Below are 17,757 nucleotides of genomic sequence, written 5' to 3'. Positions count from 1 at the left end.
ACAGGCTCAGATTATTATTCTAAGTGTCTGACAGTTTATCAAAAGGATCCCTACAGAGATAGAGCTTTTTGTTTAAGAGTGAGTCCTTTAAGTTTAACCAGAAACAGCCTTGAAATTGCCATCACCAAACCCACCAGACTGCATTTAAATAAGTAGTCATTTTAGTGTGCATAGAGTCAGCATATTTTCACATCTAACTGGGTGAATTAAGGGTTCATTTCAACCAAACCAGAGTTGGTGAATGTTGGAACGGTGGAAAGATGAACCAAGACGTTTTTGTGAGTTTTATTTTATTTTCATTGAATAAAGTTTGTTTTAAGATGATAAAATGATTGTTTATTTAAATGCAGTCTGGTGGGTTTGTTGATGGTGATTTCAGGCCTGTTTTTTGGTTTAAAAAATCGATTTTACTTTTTCACAAAAAGGTCTTTCTCTGTAGGGATCACTTCCATAATTTTGTCAAACACTTGGAATAATAATCTGAGCCTGTCAGTAGCAAAAACAGGCACTTTTAGTGGATGTAAACTGACAGTGCAAACATGCCTTAAATGGCCAGCTGCAGCACTGTCATTCAGTATTGGACCAATATTAAAAACTGTTGTTTCCATTAGTCACCGAGGCACAAAAAGTCTTAGACTTAGAATAACAATCGGAGCCTGTCAGTGGCAAAAACAAGCACTTTTAGTGGACATAAATTGATGGTGCAAAGATGTCCCGGGTGGTTACATTGCAGCCTGTTTTGCTGCTTCCAGCTGCTGCACCCTTACTCAAAACTGGACCAATTTCAAAATTTGTTGTTACCATTAGTCACCTTGACACAAAAACGTTGTAAAACACTTAAGTAACTTTTAAGCTCTTGGGCCACATAACATCAACTTAATTGAGGCCTTATGTGGTCCTTACATCAGTCTCCTCTAAGCAGGTTCTATTAATTGAGCTAACACTGCACTGAGAGGACTGTATCGAAAAGGTAAATAAACTGAAGTGGACCAAGCACTGGTGGTGATGAAGTAATGCTGGAGGGCTCGCTGTTAGCTTGTCGAGGTATGCTGCAAAGACTTTATTGGCTGTTCGCTCTGCAGAGTCTAAATCCAACTTGACACCTCTGGAGCTATGAAGAAGAAAGACATCAAGTTCACCACAGAGGCTGCTTGATGGCTGTGGATCAGGAGAGGTTATCTGTGGGTCAGGGTCAGATCAACCCTGGCTGGGTCGACTGAGTACCCTCAGGTAACATCATTGATGAAATGTCCCAGCACATTGTACGATGCATCTTTGAATCATTCTAACTCAGGTCTGAATTAGTCTTTTACTATATTAAGGGATTGCTGAAGTCAGCAACACTGGCAGCCAATCAGTGTAAAATATCACCACTGTGCTTCTTACACATGCAGACTTCATACTAATCTGCCATAATAAAAGGATGACCCCCTCCTCATTAAGACTGACATTCGTACAGTGGAATCAATATTGTGTCTAACATGCATGTCATGTGCACCGTCCAAGAGGAGAGGGATCTCTGCGCTGTCCTGCTAATCAATGGGCAGATGGCTCCTTAAAAATTTCTGCCTCATATTTGATTAGTATTCGAAATGTTGTCTGATTGCAAAGTGGACTGCTGCACCTCACCGCCGCTTGGTTTATGTGTTATTTCTCAGAGCGGCTGCCTGCAGACGAGAGTCCCTTTGCCTCTGATTAAACCCTTGAAGCAAGGGCTTCGTCCTGGCAAGAGCCCATGTGCGCTTATGTGTGTGTGATCGGAAGAGAGAGAGAGAGAGAGAGAACATGTCTGTGTGTGCAGCAGGGGGAGAGGGGAGAGGAGGCAGCGGCGTAGCTCTGTCTGCACGTGTACGCCAGCCCACGTTATCTACCAGGGGTGAGGGGAGGAAAAGGGGAGGAGAAAAAGGGCTATGGGTGGAGGTGTATGTGTGTGTGTGGGGGCGGGTGCAGCAGGACATTGGCATGCAGTCTGTCAGCCTGTCCTGCTGTCTGATGAGAGAGAAAGAGAGAGATGAAGGAGGCATATGAAACGGAAAGTGCAGGTGACCTGTGGCGCTGCCAGGCTGCTCGTCACAGACAGCTTACTATCTAACTGCTGCTAACCAGCGTCCGTCTGGAAGACGAGAAAGAGGGATTAGACAACTCATGGTATATCCAGTCACCACGATCTGGTTTGTTCACGTCCGACAACCAATCACAAGCAAATTTGTACGAGCAGAAGACTGTGTACGCTTTGTAGGGAGATGCAGAGCAGCATCACAATACCCCTGATACAGTAGCATAGGATAAATATGTCAGCTGCCAAATCTAAATGGAGTTTGGGGAAACTTGTCTTTAAACACAACCAGGAAAAACAATAGCAGTCAAAGTTACTGTCTGCCTGACCTTGAGCAGCCCTCTCACACACACACACACACACACAGTCATTAAGACCTGGTTCTGTATTGTGCTGGGACTGCAGTGAAGGCTATTACACTCCCTGGTTCTGTCTCTCAATAATGCATGATTAATTAGCCAACTCTGAAATAGAGTGAAACTGAGCACAGGGTGGAAACTAAAGAGGGACTCAGTAGGTAGCCACAGTCTCATACAGAGGCCTGCACACACACACACACACACACACACACACACGCTCTCACACACACAGGAGTGTGTGTATGTCTAGGTATGCGTACACTGTGTCTTATTTTCTAGATTGTTCTGTTTTTGTCATTTGCTCTTTGTGAAACTCTTGGGGACTAAATTAAACATAGCACAGGACTCAGAGCATTCTGCACAAGCTGCCCCAATAAATATTTTCTATTAACAATAAAAAAATGACTGTGTACGTGAAAGAGGTCATTCATGGTGACAAAGACGCAGAGAATTATCACCGAACTCTGCAGTTCCCCTCAGCTCTACAGAACATTTTAGCTTTGAGCTCATTGTTTTGGTTTTATGGCCGACAACTTTCCTGTTTTTGTTCACTCTCTCCTCCAATCTCATCAACCTACTGTAATTTGTAGCCACAGCTGTTTTCGGTCAAAAGAGCTTTGACAAACCCTCTGTATGCTACCTGCTCAGTACCAAACTGCAGACAGACAAAGTTAGCAGCTAGCTGGGGAACACAGTGGAGCATTTAGCAGCTTAAGAGACAACTATTTTTTAGGGGGTGGTGGAGACCAAAAACAGAGCTACATAAGGAGATCATATAAAATGCTAATATTTGTCTTTGTCTGTGGGATAAATTCAACATTGAATGAGGCACTAATCTACATGTGCAGTGGGCTGCTGCACAACATGGAAGCAAGCCATAAAATGGGAAACCATTTTGACAACAATATACACTGGATGGGCACCTTTAATTAGAAGAAATTGGTGACATCTTAAAGTCTAGTAGCCACTTCTCATAATACATTCTTGAACTGTTCTTTAAGTGGGAAACAACACACGTCTCCTGGTTAGGTACAGTAGACTGTTTATAGTTTGCTAATGTAATGTTGCATTTCAAAGTTAGCTGGTTAGTACATTAAAACTATTAAAACTAAGATCAGTGTTGGGCATTGGCACTTTTTCAAGTGATGTAACAAATTACTAATAAAATTTTAGTAAGAATATTACAGTTACCCCAAAATCAAATAACTTGCTACAACCTTGGCTTTATTGTCAGCTCCCTTTTGAATTGAAATCAAACTATTAATCACATCCCTGCATTCATTTTCGTAATTGTTGCACTGTGCATGCACATCACAAAGCATCAAGCTAGCTTTAAAAATGGAAATGCTTACATCCAGCAGCTGTAAATGTTCCCAATTTTGGCAGAAGGAAAGATGACATAAACATGTTTTTTTCAGGTAGTGGTACAAAGACTCTTTCCACTGAGAGGAACATGTCCTCAAACCTTCTGAAACAACTACTATGACCGACAGCAACATGAAGCTGTGGAAAGGTGAGCCCTCTGTGGCCGCGGAGAGTGGCTGTAGCCCTACACAATTTTATGGGGTGAAAAGGAAAAGTAATATAATCAGTATTGTAATGAATTACTGTTGGAAGGGAATAAAACGTGAAGAAAAAACATTACTTTTGGAAAAGAGTTGCATAATTCATCGCATCACTCTCTTGCCCTCCACATCTTATCACTCTGCCTACAACACAACAAATGCATGGGGGTGTAACTCACAGGTTTCATCATGACACGATATTGTATTGATTCTTTGGACAATGATATGATATTTCTGATATCACAAAGTCTGACACGATAACATTTTAATCGATTCAGTTCAGGTGCCTGTCATCGATATTGTTTGTCTTGTCTTTGCGGATGCCATTGTCTGCGAGGCGCTAGATCTCTAGTACTGTTTGAATGTTTAGAAAGGAGGTGTGCTTGAATGGAAATGGAGACACAGAAGTGCCATGGGAATTTCAAAATAAAGGCATGTACTAAAGATGACAATATGCATTGATGTTTTTTCTTTGCATCAGTGATACTGGATCGTTGATCAGTAAATAGATGTATCACTCCAAATCAATGTATCATTACCGCAACAGGCAATAAGTAAAACAGTACGTAGTTCTCCTCAAAACATTAAAATAGGGACATTTAAACTCTGCCATATACATTTAATAATAAATTATGTACATATTACACAATAATAGAAATAAAATACAATACATACATGAAGAAAGATAAGAATATAAAATGAACTACATCTTACATAATATTAGCTACCATTAGCCACAAGCGACTGGTCATGCCAGACTCAATAAGGCTGTAACAGCAAAATGTCTGCAAGGAATGAACTGAGGAAGTGGGAGCTTGCTTGTTGCTTATGAAATGATATTTTTATATATATAATCAGAAATATGTGTTATTTCTTCTCTCAGACATTTTCAAAGCTTCCTTGAAAGCATGTAATGATTCATTATGCCTTGTTTCAAGATAGTGACCATTCTTTTGTGTGAGGTTTAGTGTTTGTGTTGAAGTCTGTTCTGATGTGTTTAAAATGAGAAATGATCTCAGTACATAAGCAAACATCTGTTATAAACAACATGTACATTTGAGTTTGAACAAGACTCTTAATATGAGTTTTACAGTGAGCTCCCATCTATTTCATCTATCACTCCATCTCTTCCTGCTCTTGCGTCTGTGCCAAATCTTAATCAAAGCCCTCAAACTTCACTTCCATGTGTGATGGTCCAAAAGTTTCCAAGTATGGCCAACTATTTTCATGCTCTGAACATCCCCCCCCCCAACTCTCTGCAAAAAGACAACAACTCCAGCAGGTCTGCCCCAGGCAACAGACAGTTAACATGTTACAGGGAGTCAGAGAGAGAGAGAGAGAGAGAGAGAGGGCATCATCCATGAATAGGGAGCATTCAGCCCGGCCTCTGCCTCATTCCCCACAGAGACTAGGCCTAGGCTGGAGTTTCACCCCGGTCTGGGCTGGTGAAATACAAACCTCTCTCATCACAGGCTCTGATTCCCACTAGAAACAAATTATCGATTCCTCTCTGCGACCCCTCCGTATTTTATTATTGCTAAGGTGAAAATGGATAACAGGAAAGCTCATATCAGCACGTAGCTGAACAATACTGCATTGTGGCAACTCAGCTCCACTCCACTGAAGAGGACAAGTCCTCCTGAAATCATTCACAGCACCAGTGGCTGCACACAATTATGATCCTGTGCTCAGTCTGCCCTGTGCCAATAATGAATACATGGATACACAAACACAAGATGGGATTGTGAATTAGCATTCGATAACAGCTGCTGTTGAAAATGAAGCTCTGCTTGCATAAGCTGCCCACTGTCCTGCTGAGAAAGTGTGTGGCTCCACTGTTAGGCAGCGGTTGTTGTGTTCGTCAGGCTAGTTTCGCCTAAATGAATGTTGAAAATATGGCGAGTGTTGGCTCTAGCAGCATGAAACAAGATGTAACATCTCCAGAGGACTAAAGCTTCATCTCCCAGCTCGTGGGTTGCTTTTGCCTCCGGGGCTGGCACGTCAGGAAAACTTCCACTCAGCTCTAGAATTCACAACTCAAGCTCTAACTTCAAAGCAGGGGAAAGTAGCTCTGAGTGTTTTATTAGAAAAAATCAAAAATCAAAATCTTGTGTTGGAGGGTGTGGATGATGTTGTGACAATACGTCTCGCTTCGTCTTTCTCCTTCTTCGTCTTTTGACGTGATGACTCACCGTGGTTGGAGGTGGTTTTTTAAGCCGCTTGAGTGACATCCATGCATCTTGTTTTTTTTGCGATTTGCATTAACGACAGCAATCTGTCTTGTCGAGGAGCACAGATGCAGGTTTGGATTTGGAGGCGAGCTGCAGATTGCTCAGTGTGATTAGTACTCTCTGGCGACACATTTGTGTATTTCGATCATTATTTCTGCAATACACAGAACAGGTTGATTGAGAGGCAAAATTATCTCTTGGGGAAAGATGAGAGTGCCAACATCTGAGCTTCTATAGGAGCAAAAAATCCCCTTGTAGACGCAATCAAAATATTTTGCAGTTTAGTAATATTTGCTAATATTAAGTAAGAGATTGACTAATGAAGTGTGCAAAAATAAAAATGTAAAGAATTATTGAGACTTTCAGAAATATGTAACCACTACAACAATCTGAATCTACGGTAAAACAAGCAAAGCAAACAAACAACAAAATACAACTTTTTTGGTCAAAGTGAGCAACAAAATGTCAAAAATTCAAGGTAAAGGTGCTTTTAATTGCATTCGTCTTTTAACTCAGCTCAGTTAAGAAGTACTATGTACAGATAATTTCATGTTCATCTTTCAAATACCACTAGGTTCCATGCTGACACCTCCCCCAACCAGTAGAAGTCAGATTAGTGTAACAAGAGCATGATCCCTCACTAGCTTCCCACCGATAAACACAGCTTATTCTTTTAAGTGGAGGTCTAGTGTGTACGATATAGTTTCATTTAGTAATGGCGTTGTAGACTGAAACCAACTGAAACTTGTCCTGATTGCCAAGCATGTAGAAGAACTACAGTAGCCGACGCAAAAACAGACATGGTCCTATCAAGAGCCAGCGTTTGGTGTGTCCATTATGGGCTACCATAGAAACAACATGTGGACTCTGTGGGGGAGGACCTGCTCAGTATGTAGATATAAATAGCCCATTCTAAATTAAGAAAACACAGTGATTCTAATTTAAAGTTACTATACACTAATGAAAACAGTTATGAATATAACATTATAATCCATCCCTGCCAATATATCCCCCTAAATCCTACACACTGGACCTTTAAAGCTGGATTAATCAACTTTTTTATGCTGACAATAAAAAACTGGCTATGTGTAATGAGAAAGTTACCATTACCCTCAGCTGTATGAAATATTTCAATAAGTTTACTGTTTTGGTTCAGTAGCAGTAGGCAGCTGTTTTAGCTCTAAACCAACTGTGCACCACCTACCCAGCTCTAAACAGCAGACAACGGTAGCAACTAGCTGGTCCTAGTGGAGTATTTAGCTGTTAACCTAGGTTGAAAAATGAAGCCAATGTGGAAGAGCCAAAAACTGCAGTACCCCTAATGGCCACTTGAGGCTGGCTCCAAAAGTGAGTCAGTCCCCATAGACCCCCATGTTTAAATGCCCAACTACAGCCTGGAACAAAAAAAGTTTTGATCTCTAAAGCTAATATTCCCATTCCTGACAACTGTTGGGGTTGAATGTCTTTAGAACGCCGCCGTTTAAATTTTTATCAAGGCTTAAAGTTACATATAATTAGGGGCGTGGCTACTCTGAGTGATAGACTGTCTGCCAGGCATCACCAAAGTCTGAGTCAGATCCACCCCTTGCTCCTCCACAGTTCCCTCTTGTCCGAATTTGGTCACCTCTGGCTTCAAAACTCTAACATGGTGAGGGAAGGATGTCAAACTCCAGGCTACTTCTCTGTGGCTTTGTCTATTATTTTATTGAGCTAGAATTGTGAGTTGTGAGAGTTGTTTAATTTTGATGTGTTTAAGTTTGCCAATTTTGTTGCAAAAGCCTGGAAAAGAAGACAAGATAGATTGTTGAATTAGTACTTTATTTGATTCTTCAGTGTTACACAGTAAATGTCTTTGTGGGTGACCCATGAGCTCTTACACAATGATGATCTGACTGTGATGGGTGCTTCTGTTGCTTTGCTCCATTTTCTTTCTTTTTATTGATGACTAAAATATGTACAATGGACTCTGGTCCTGCCTTGTTTTGATCTTATGGTGGCATAACTGTTTGCATAACACAATAATAAAAAATGCATTAATTAATTAATTAATTAATTCATTCATTCATTTATTCATATTTTTTTATACAGCCTGTGCTAAAGAACCAGATATTTCCCTCCAGATTTGGTGGAGACCAAAACAGAGCTAAAAGGATGAGTCCAAATGAATGTAAATATTGCTCTTTGACATCATATTGGCATTATAAGGTGATATATGTCATTGCTGTGTTTTACAGCTTCTTGTTGCACCAAAAATCAATCAATGCAGCTTCAAAATAAGCCACAGTCCACCTCTTTTAAGATTTTTCTGAAAGAAGCAATCCATCATATTCAGTGGGAAAAGAAAGGGACTGGAGCACACTGATTGATTTGCAGACTTTCATTGTGCAAACAGCCATATTCCCTCATGTTCCAAGAAACTAATTTCCAGAAAATACTTAAAATAAATTATGTTAATAAGTACATAAGATTTGTTTTGGAAACAGGCTGAAATAAGCTTACTGTAGTGGCAGACCAAAGCAAAAGATTTGTGGGACTCAATAAAACTTGTAAAGATGGATTAAAGATGATTTATTTGCATCATGGGCTCGAGGTGGATCACTAGCAGACATGTTGTTTGTTGTTGTTTTTAATCAATTTAATGCATGTGCCATTTAAATGAATTGAGTCAGCACTAGATTCTTAAACCAATCAAGCAAATTTTAAATATAAGATTATTACCCTCATTGTTTATCAGTATACTATGTAAGCTTAGCCTAGAAAGTGTTCTTCCTATAGATAAATGAGTTGTTTTGTGCTGCTGGTACAGCTGTCTTATCACCACTCTGCCATATTGGCAGGTACAGTAATGAGCATACCTCAGAGCAATTATCAATACCACAGATGATTAATGCAGCATGTGTGTACAATGTGTCCTGATGACATCATGCTCTACCAACCCAGTTAGAAGGGAGAGCAAACATATATGTGTTTGTGTGGTTAGTTGATGCTGCCTATTCAAATCAGACTGAGGATGCACATGTTGACCTCGTAGACACAAGGCACCGTGTCCTGGACTTAGTCATGTGAGTGCCTCACGCATACACAAACACACACACTCTTGTGCTCTTATGGACCCTGTTCTGAAAGCAGGTTTGCCCAAGCTGTTTGTTCTGGCATCGCTCCAGACTTTAGCCACTCACACTGAGAGGGGAAAAATATAGAACATTTTATGGAAAGAAGTACAGATAAGGAGAGCAAACCATCTCAGGGAAAGAGGGCAAATATTGCAGTGCTAAGTGAAAAGAAGAATACACTTACACAACAGAGTGGAGAAATGGGAAAGAATAGAGGAAGAAATGGTTGAAGGTGGGGGAGGAAGTGTGGCGAGGCAGGTTTGGGTTCATTCTTTGACCTCTCATTTCCATCAGGGCAAATCTGTGATTAATGGATTTTCACACGGACATGGAATCACTCACCACTTCCCTGTGACATTCTTTCCAATCTGTTGGCTCTAACCAGGCCTGATCCAAGCTCAGGGCTGTGGGTGTCTCTTCGCCCACACCGCGGGTCATGGCAGACAGTAAACACTGTGCTAAGTAAATGGCTGACAGGACTCAGCTCAGAAAGAGAAGGTTAGATACACTGGGCTCTACATACAGAAGCTTATTTATTCCCACCCTTGTAAGCCGAGGCACACACTAAATGCTTATGACACACACACATACGGTAAACACATGCTTTGCAGGTTGGAGTGTGAAAAAATCTAAGGCCAAGCCAGTTTTTGGTGAATATACACAAACAAGACTGAGAGTGTACAGCCATGCTAGCAGCACTGTGAGGCTATACTTGTATATGTTGATGTTTTGAGCCAACACATTTTAGATTGGCATGTTAGCATGCTAACATTAGCTAAACAGGACTAAACACAAACACACTTGAGGCAGACGGGAATGTTATTCACTTTAACCTGATGGCACTTGATAAAAAGTCACCATGGGATCACTATTACAATAATATTACAATCCAGGGACATCAATGTGTGTATGAAATTTCATGTCAACCTATCCAACAGTTGTTGAGATTTTTCCAAAAAAAAAAAAAAAAAAGGTCAACCTGATAATTATGCTGGAGCAAATGCCAGGGGATCATCAAAATCAGTAGGATTCATCCTCTGGAGGGCATGAATGGCCATACAAATTTTTGTGCCAATCCAAATATGTTGCGTTGATTTCTGGTTTTGCCGGTCAGCGCAAAATCCAACTTGTATTGGAAAGGCAGAGGCCCTAGAACAGAGCCATACCTCCAAATATAGTACTGCAAATGGAAATAAAGTTTTCTTTGACTAAAGTGTTTCTGACTGAATTACATTTTTTTTAATATGAGGTAACAGAAGTGTGTATTTAATAGATTCACGGTGGACAGTTTCGATGTCATGCTACGTAATATTCAGACTTTCATTGGCTGTTGGTGTCATTAAGTTCCACTCAGAAGTGGCTGCTGAGTCGAAAACAATTCCTTGTGGTAGAATGTGGTATACCGGTCCGATCTGGTGTTTTTGGGTCAATATCAAACTGGTTTGAAAATTTTTGAAAAGGCCCAATCCTTTTTTTGAGATATTTGAGAGGACTTATGAAACCAGCTGATGACAAAAATTCAGGGATCAGCAAAGTCAGTAGGATGAATACAAAGACTACATTAAGCGCTGACAGTAGCTGATTTTACATAGGATGACAGGATCCAAATGTTCAGTTATGCCATGAATGTGAAGAACAACAGAGAGTTCAACTCTGTGGTGTGTCTACAGCAATATTTACTACAAATCACATTACATCATTAACCAGGATGTAGGAATTTCCTTATCACACATTGTAAGCTAAGCTGTTGGTGTGGAGACTGAGTCTCTGTGTCCAACAAGGCAGTGGATATTTCCCAACACCAGCAGCTCTGTGGGATTGACACAGCTCAGATTTATTGTGGCGAGCACTGAAGAGGCCTTGTGTGGCCTTTTGTATTGTACTTATAGGAGGTGGCGTAACAAAGGGACACATGATGTTGGTTTTGGATGCTGAGAGATAGGAGGAGGGGAGCTGACCCACTAAGGTCAAACTTCAGATTATGTAGGGGCTTATCTACTGACAAACTGCAAGCAACATGGCCAAGAAGTCACCGACCCAGAGTCCTTATTTTATGTTTGAACAGAGGTAGAATCCACCCATCTGAAAACTGTAAGAAAAAGAAAAGTAGTCCATACAGTAAGCATTTGTTCCTCTGTGGCTTTACTCCTAAGAGAATTTATGGTGAAGAAAGAGAGAGAGAGGGATGGAAGCTTAGTGCTAGAGGACAGCTGAAAAGACATGTTGATAGCAGCATCTGTTATTCAGATGGTGATTAGAATTATCATTTCTGTTTCTGTTTATTTTAGACTAGTAGGCTAGTGATTACTTTAAGATAGTTTCAGTTTTGTGCACCCAGGTTTGAGCTATCAGTCTCTGACACTTCTGCCACCACCCCAGTAACGCTGAGGTGAATGTCATTTTTCAGTGCTCACAACATTGACAAATGACTGTCACCAGTTTCCAGGAACTTTTTCTTAAGCAGAAAGTAGCTCCAATAAAAACTCTGTTTCAAAACCTTGGCATATAATCCCATTGATAATAACCCAAAACTATCTGCATGGCTAGATATCACTAATTATGAATGTATGTTTTTCTGTAATATGAAAAAATTGACCCTTTACAAACTTTTAACATCATGAAAAGCAAGCACCAATGAGCCAAAGCCTCAGAATGAAGTGAGACATACTACAATGCGTTTGCAATATGAACATATAATTAGTTCAAATGCTACTCATAGAATATAAGTTAATATAACCAAGTGGAAATTTCTGAGGCTGAAAAATGAAGCCAACAAAACTGCAGTTCCTTTAATGGCCACTTGAGGCTGGTTTAAAAAGCGAGTCATTCCACAGACCCCCATGTTATAATCCCAAATTTTACAGCAGAGGTAAACATGTTTCCAGCCTGGTACGAAAACAGTGTGGGTCTTGATGGGTGGGGGGTTATGCAAGTTAAGCATAATTAAGGGCGTGGTTGCTTTGAGTGACAGGTGGGTACTATCTGTTGACAAGAGCTGGACGTGCAGGTTTTCTGTTAAATGCATGTGTTTTAATAGTGTTATGCCTTTTTTTCACCTGCAAAAATCACACTTACTGTAACTACAGCAGCAAATGCATCATGCTAACCAAGCTAGCGTGTTACATTATGGTTAGCTCCACCCTCTGGTCCAAATGTAGTTACCTTTGGCTCCAAAAATCAAAAAAGTCAGAACTGAGGCTTCAAAGAGAAGTCCACAAACCAATGGGTGACGTCACAGTGGCTATATCCATTATTTTATACAGTCTGTGTATAGAACACAAGGTCTGCTAGAGAATCCAGGCTAAACAATAAGAGTAAGTGTTCTCTGCCATCAATAACATCAGGAGGGAGCCTATGAGGAAAGCCTTTCCTTTATCATTCAGGTGTACTGCAGTTAGGTGTTGCCATTTCCATTTATCATCTAAACCGACTGAATTGACCGAATTGACCGTGTTGAGTATTCACCCCAATGCTTTCTGATTACTGGGCTGAATTGCACTGAGTAGCAATTCGCAGCCAAAGAGCAATGTCACAATTACTCTCCTTCTCCCCTCCCCGGAGATTACAGCATTGAGCTGCTGATGCAGTTGCATACAGTACAGCGGCCTCTGAAACACTTGTTTTTCTGCACCGCGGCTCTTTTTTGTGTTCTCACGCTCTTTTTTGCCCAGCCTATCACCTTTCTCCATTTCTATCAAAGGACATCCATCAGCGAAATATGGCTCCACCTTCTCTTGTTACCCATACAGCACTGTGTCAGCTCTCTGAACCAGAGAGCACTGACTGCTGCTGCTGCTGCTGGTGGAGGGGATGTTACAGACAACACACATTTGATGCCATCAAAATTATATGCCGCTTTTCTGAGTGATTCACTGAATATTTTACATATCAAGCAAGTGCCTCGTGAGTTCCCATTAGGATGTTTACAATATGATACATACTGTACAGGAGTACATTTGTGAGCAGCACTCATCGTTACCCTCTCCACATGTAACTGATCATAATGTCTGGCTAATTATTCTTTCTCATCCTGTTTCCCTATCCTGGTCATCTGTTCATGTAGGCAGAATGAAGCAAAGGACCAACCTTAAAGGGGACCTATTATGCTTATTTTCAGGTTCATACTTGTATTTCGGGTTTCTACTAGAACATGCTTCAATGGTTAAAAAAAACACTTTTTCATGCATTATTTTCTTCATAATTCCTTAGCTGGTAACACCTGTATACTTCCAAGTAGTGAGCTTCGAGGCTGAAAAATGAAGTCAATGCAAAGTGCCAAACACTGCAGTTCTTTAAATAGCCCCTCTAGGCTGGCTCCAAAACAGGATAAATCCTTATATAGACCTATTTTAAAATGCCCAACTTTACAGCAGAAGTAAACATATCCAATTTTTTTTTAAACTCACCTGTTTACATTTTTATTAGGCTATCAGCAGGGCATCGCCACAGTCTATGAGTCAGATTCACCCCTCGCCTTTTCACAGCTCCACCCTTTCTCACAAATATGATCACTTTTGGCTCCAACCAACCAACCAACCAACCAACCAAGATGGCGATGGCTGAAATGCTGAACTCAAGGCTTCAAAACAGCTGTCTTTGAACCAGTGGGTGATGTCACGGTAGCTATGTCCATTATTTTATAAGGTCTATGGTATTCACCCTCTGTCAGAGGGGACGCCGTTTTAGCTCCTGTCTCTATAAGCCGACCTCCCGAAAAGGCCATATCTACTCTGAATGGTTGGCGTTTCTGGGTCCATACAACTTCTGGGTCTGTCATGTGATGTCACTCAGCCCAGTTTTTCCTTTTACCATAGACTTAGATTAGGAAAGGATGACTGTAAATCAGTGGATTCATTTTTTTGAGCACCACAACACCGGCAAAATGACTGACTATTGGGATTTGATCCATTCAGTCTAATTACATTTCAAAACTCTAGAGGAGCTGTGCAGTTAAATCATTTTAACCCCATTCTACTTCTGGCTAAACCAGATGTTAGCACAAATATGATCTGAAATTGTGAGGAAATTAACAACAACAGCAACCCTGGTGTAAGCATGTAAGTACATGTGGCAGTGTGCTTGCACATGCGGAATGACACTTTCTCCAGATAAAAATCATAAATAAAAGCATAACTGGACATCTTCCAGTAGGGATATGAACAGAAATTGGGAAAAACTTAAAAACATCTGCAACCAAGATTACATGTTTCCCTGGTGTTAACATGTAGCTACATGTAGCAATGTTTTTGCAGCTGGGGAATGACTGTGTACAGCAACACTTTCTCCCATTGAAAATCACCATGAAAGCTTCTTAACAAAACTGGACATGTTTCAGCAGGAGTATGATCTGGTATTGGGGCATAATAAACAACATCAACAACCAAGATTACATTTTTCCCTGATGATAGCATGTAGCTACATTGTAGTTGCAGCTGGGAAACAACTGTGTATAGTGGCAACTACAATGTAGCTACATTGTAGTTGCAGCTGGGAAACGACTGTGTATAGTGGCACTTTGTTTGGGGAAAAATCACCAATAAAAGTTTCTAAACAAGTCTGGACATGTTTCAGCAGGAATATGATCCAAAATCTGGGAAAAATAACAACGCTGGCTACCAAGATTGAGTTTCTCCGGTGTCAGCATGTAGCTTCATGTAGCATAGTAAGCTATGTAGTGTGAATCAGAATCAGAATCAGAGATACTTTATTGATCCCCGGGGGGAAATTGTTGGCGTTACAGGTGCTCCTTACAAGACATATCATATAGGGCAATTTGAAGTGAAAATATAAGAAAATCTAACATGATTATTTACAAATATATATATAGTAACACCTGTCTTGATTACGTTTACACATATTTGCCTCATTATGTGAAGCTTTGGCCAGGCTGAATACGAACACCCATCATTGTAATAATATATATGAGAGAAAATAAGGAAAAGCATAATAGGTCCCTTTTAACAGAGCTGCTTCCTCTTGTTCTCCTTCCCATCACATTTGTCTCTACAGCCCATACACTACTCTCCCTCTTCTGCATTTTCAACTACCAACTGTAAAAAAAAAAAAAAAAAAAATCCTCATTGGCATTTAAGAGATGAGATCTGACATTTGTCAGAAAAATAGCACTTGAGTGCTACTCTAACTGTGGAAGAGCATGGGGTAATGTGTAAGAATAGTTGCCATGACTACATTGACATCATTTCTGGCAAACAGGATTGAGGACTTTTCAATAGAGGGTCTGTGCAAATTCTGGCTGTGCATACACTTTGATGGGAGTTCATGTGAAAAGGCCATGTTTTGAGGATGCATTCAAGCTTGTATATGCAAATGTTTTCTGTTAATATCTTGCGATGATGATGCATGTCGTTCACATAATCTGACATCATCCGTTGCAATGCCTGGCCCAGGGACGGATCTCACCCACATAGACGAAGGGAGAAGACAGAAATCTGTTTTAAGGAGCATGCAGCGGGTGCGGGGGAGAAGGTTACAGTCCAAATGGAAGAGGACTGGGGGGGGGAGGGGGGGGTGATAAAAATACAAATCACAATGACAGGGACAGCCTGCCTACTGTAGCATACTCCATTCAGTATTCATGGAAATGTGGCACATTCCCACTGCAATGGATGGCTCTCACTCTAAAACCCATTCTATCCACAAGCACTGGCTGTTCATTTCAGAGCGTAATTGAATTTCTCAAAAAGTCGATCTGACTGCAAGGGCACAGCTTTGCCATGTAGTGTGCCGTCTGAGGGAGGACGGCAGCGAAAGCACGGAGCGATCTTGTCTTCGTGCCATGCTTGTGTTATTAAGCTTAATGCAACTCTGTTCTGTTCTGTTGGCTGATTCATGACACAGCACCCGGCATGCTAAACATAATCCCCTGACATGAAACCAAATAGTAGAGCAGAATGGTATTTAAATAGGAGGAGCACAGCTGATCCCCTATTGTGTAACCTTCATTCTCCTCCAGATGGCTTGATATGAATCTGTCCAGGGGTCAAAACACTGTGACCAGGCTCAAATGTGTAACCGCTGGGTACTACATGGCATGAATACGCTCATTATTCCACATAAACACCACTTCATCTCCCTCTCCAGATGTATGGCGAGTACGCCCAAGCTCAGACTTACCGAGAAATGTCTGTGTTTGTCCATGCATGCAGGTATGTGTGTTCCAGGGGGGCTGTGGTGGCAAATATTACCACTGCTTATATTATTAATGACATTCCTGGCACTGGTGTGAAAAAGAGCTCTCTGGCCTCCCCCTGCCTGCCACAGCATTTGTAAACAACTCAAGAGGAAGCAGCATGCACACCACACTCAAGAGGGCTGTCATGTAGCAGTGTAAAGACTCATTTTCCAAACTTTTAAATGATTTTCCAGTGTAAACAGCTCAGACGTGCTGCAGATATCTGCCCACTTTCATCATCACAGTCAGAGTGTTTAAAGACGGTCGTTCCTTTGAATTTAAGGGAAGAATAAAGCAGGTGCTTGTGCATGTGTGCATGAAGCTATAAATTCCAGTGAGCAGCGTAATCTTAGATTGCTATCGCCACAGATCCGCTATGAATACTAATTGAGCACCACCTCCTCTTCCACGGCTAAGACTGTATTTCAATAACAGAGCAGTTAAACTTCTGTTCCACACAGGATCACATTTATTCAGCGGGTAAATTATATATATGCACAGAGAACTACAGGTTGAAGATACCTGCTGAAGAGAGCCTTGTGTTTAGAGAGAGGATTATAACAAACAGTACTGATCCACAATGCTGCCAAAACTGCACTTAAATGGAACGTTAACATAATATTATGCCTTGAGTCAGGTTGTCTTACAAAAACAGTATATTTTCAGTATTTTCTTATAAATACAAAATAAAAGCTATTTTTTGAGTTGTTAACATTTTGGAGCAACCCAGTTGCCAGAATAAATGTTGCCATTATATTTTTCCGCAAATTATGGACATGTAATATTTGTATGTTAATATGTAGCGGATACGTTGAAATGTTTGGTTAACGTATGGTTATGTTTTGGAACAAAAAACACTTGGTTATGATTAGGAAAAGATCATGATTTGGCTTAAAATACCAGGTTTTGGTGCCACAATCACAGCTGGAAATGCTGCCGATGTATCACTAAAAACAACCGGTTGTTGTTCTTGAATGGTAGTCTGTAGATTGGCAGCCATCTTGCCTAGGTGTCACACCATCTACCATCCCCTCTTCCTCCCTGATGACAAAGTCAGCTCATGTACATGTAATCAGAGCTATGTCATTTTAGAAACGTTGATGTGATATGTATGAAATGTACAAATGTTACGTATCCGTGTTTTGCAGAAATGCACAATGCCAACATTTTCTTCTGGTGACTGGGCTCATTTGAGAGATCATGATGAAATATCACATATAGTGGCTGTCAGGTTGTTGCTG

Source organism: Epinephelus lanceolatus, chromosome 21 (assembly GCF_041903045.1).
Source record: "Epinephelus lanceolatus isolate andai-2023 chromosome 21, ASM4190304v1, whole genome shotgun sequence".
In the NCBI taxonomy this organism is placed as follows: domain Eukaryota; kingdom Metazoa; phylum Chordata; class Actinopteri; order Perciformes; family Serranidae; genus Epinephelus; species Epinephelus lanceolatus.
The sequence above is the reverse complement of the archived record's forward strand: the minus strand, read 5'-3'. Positions refer to the sequence as shown.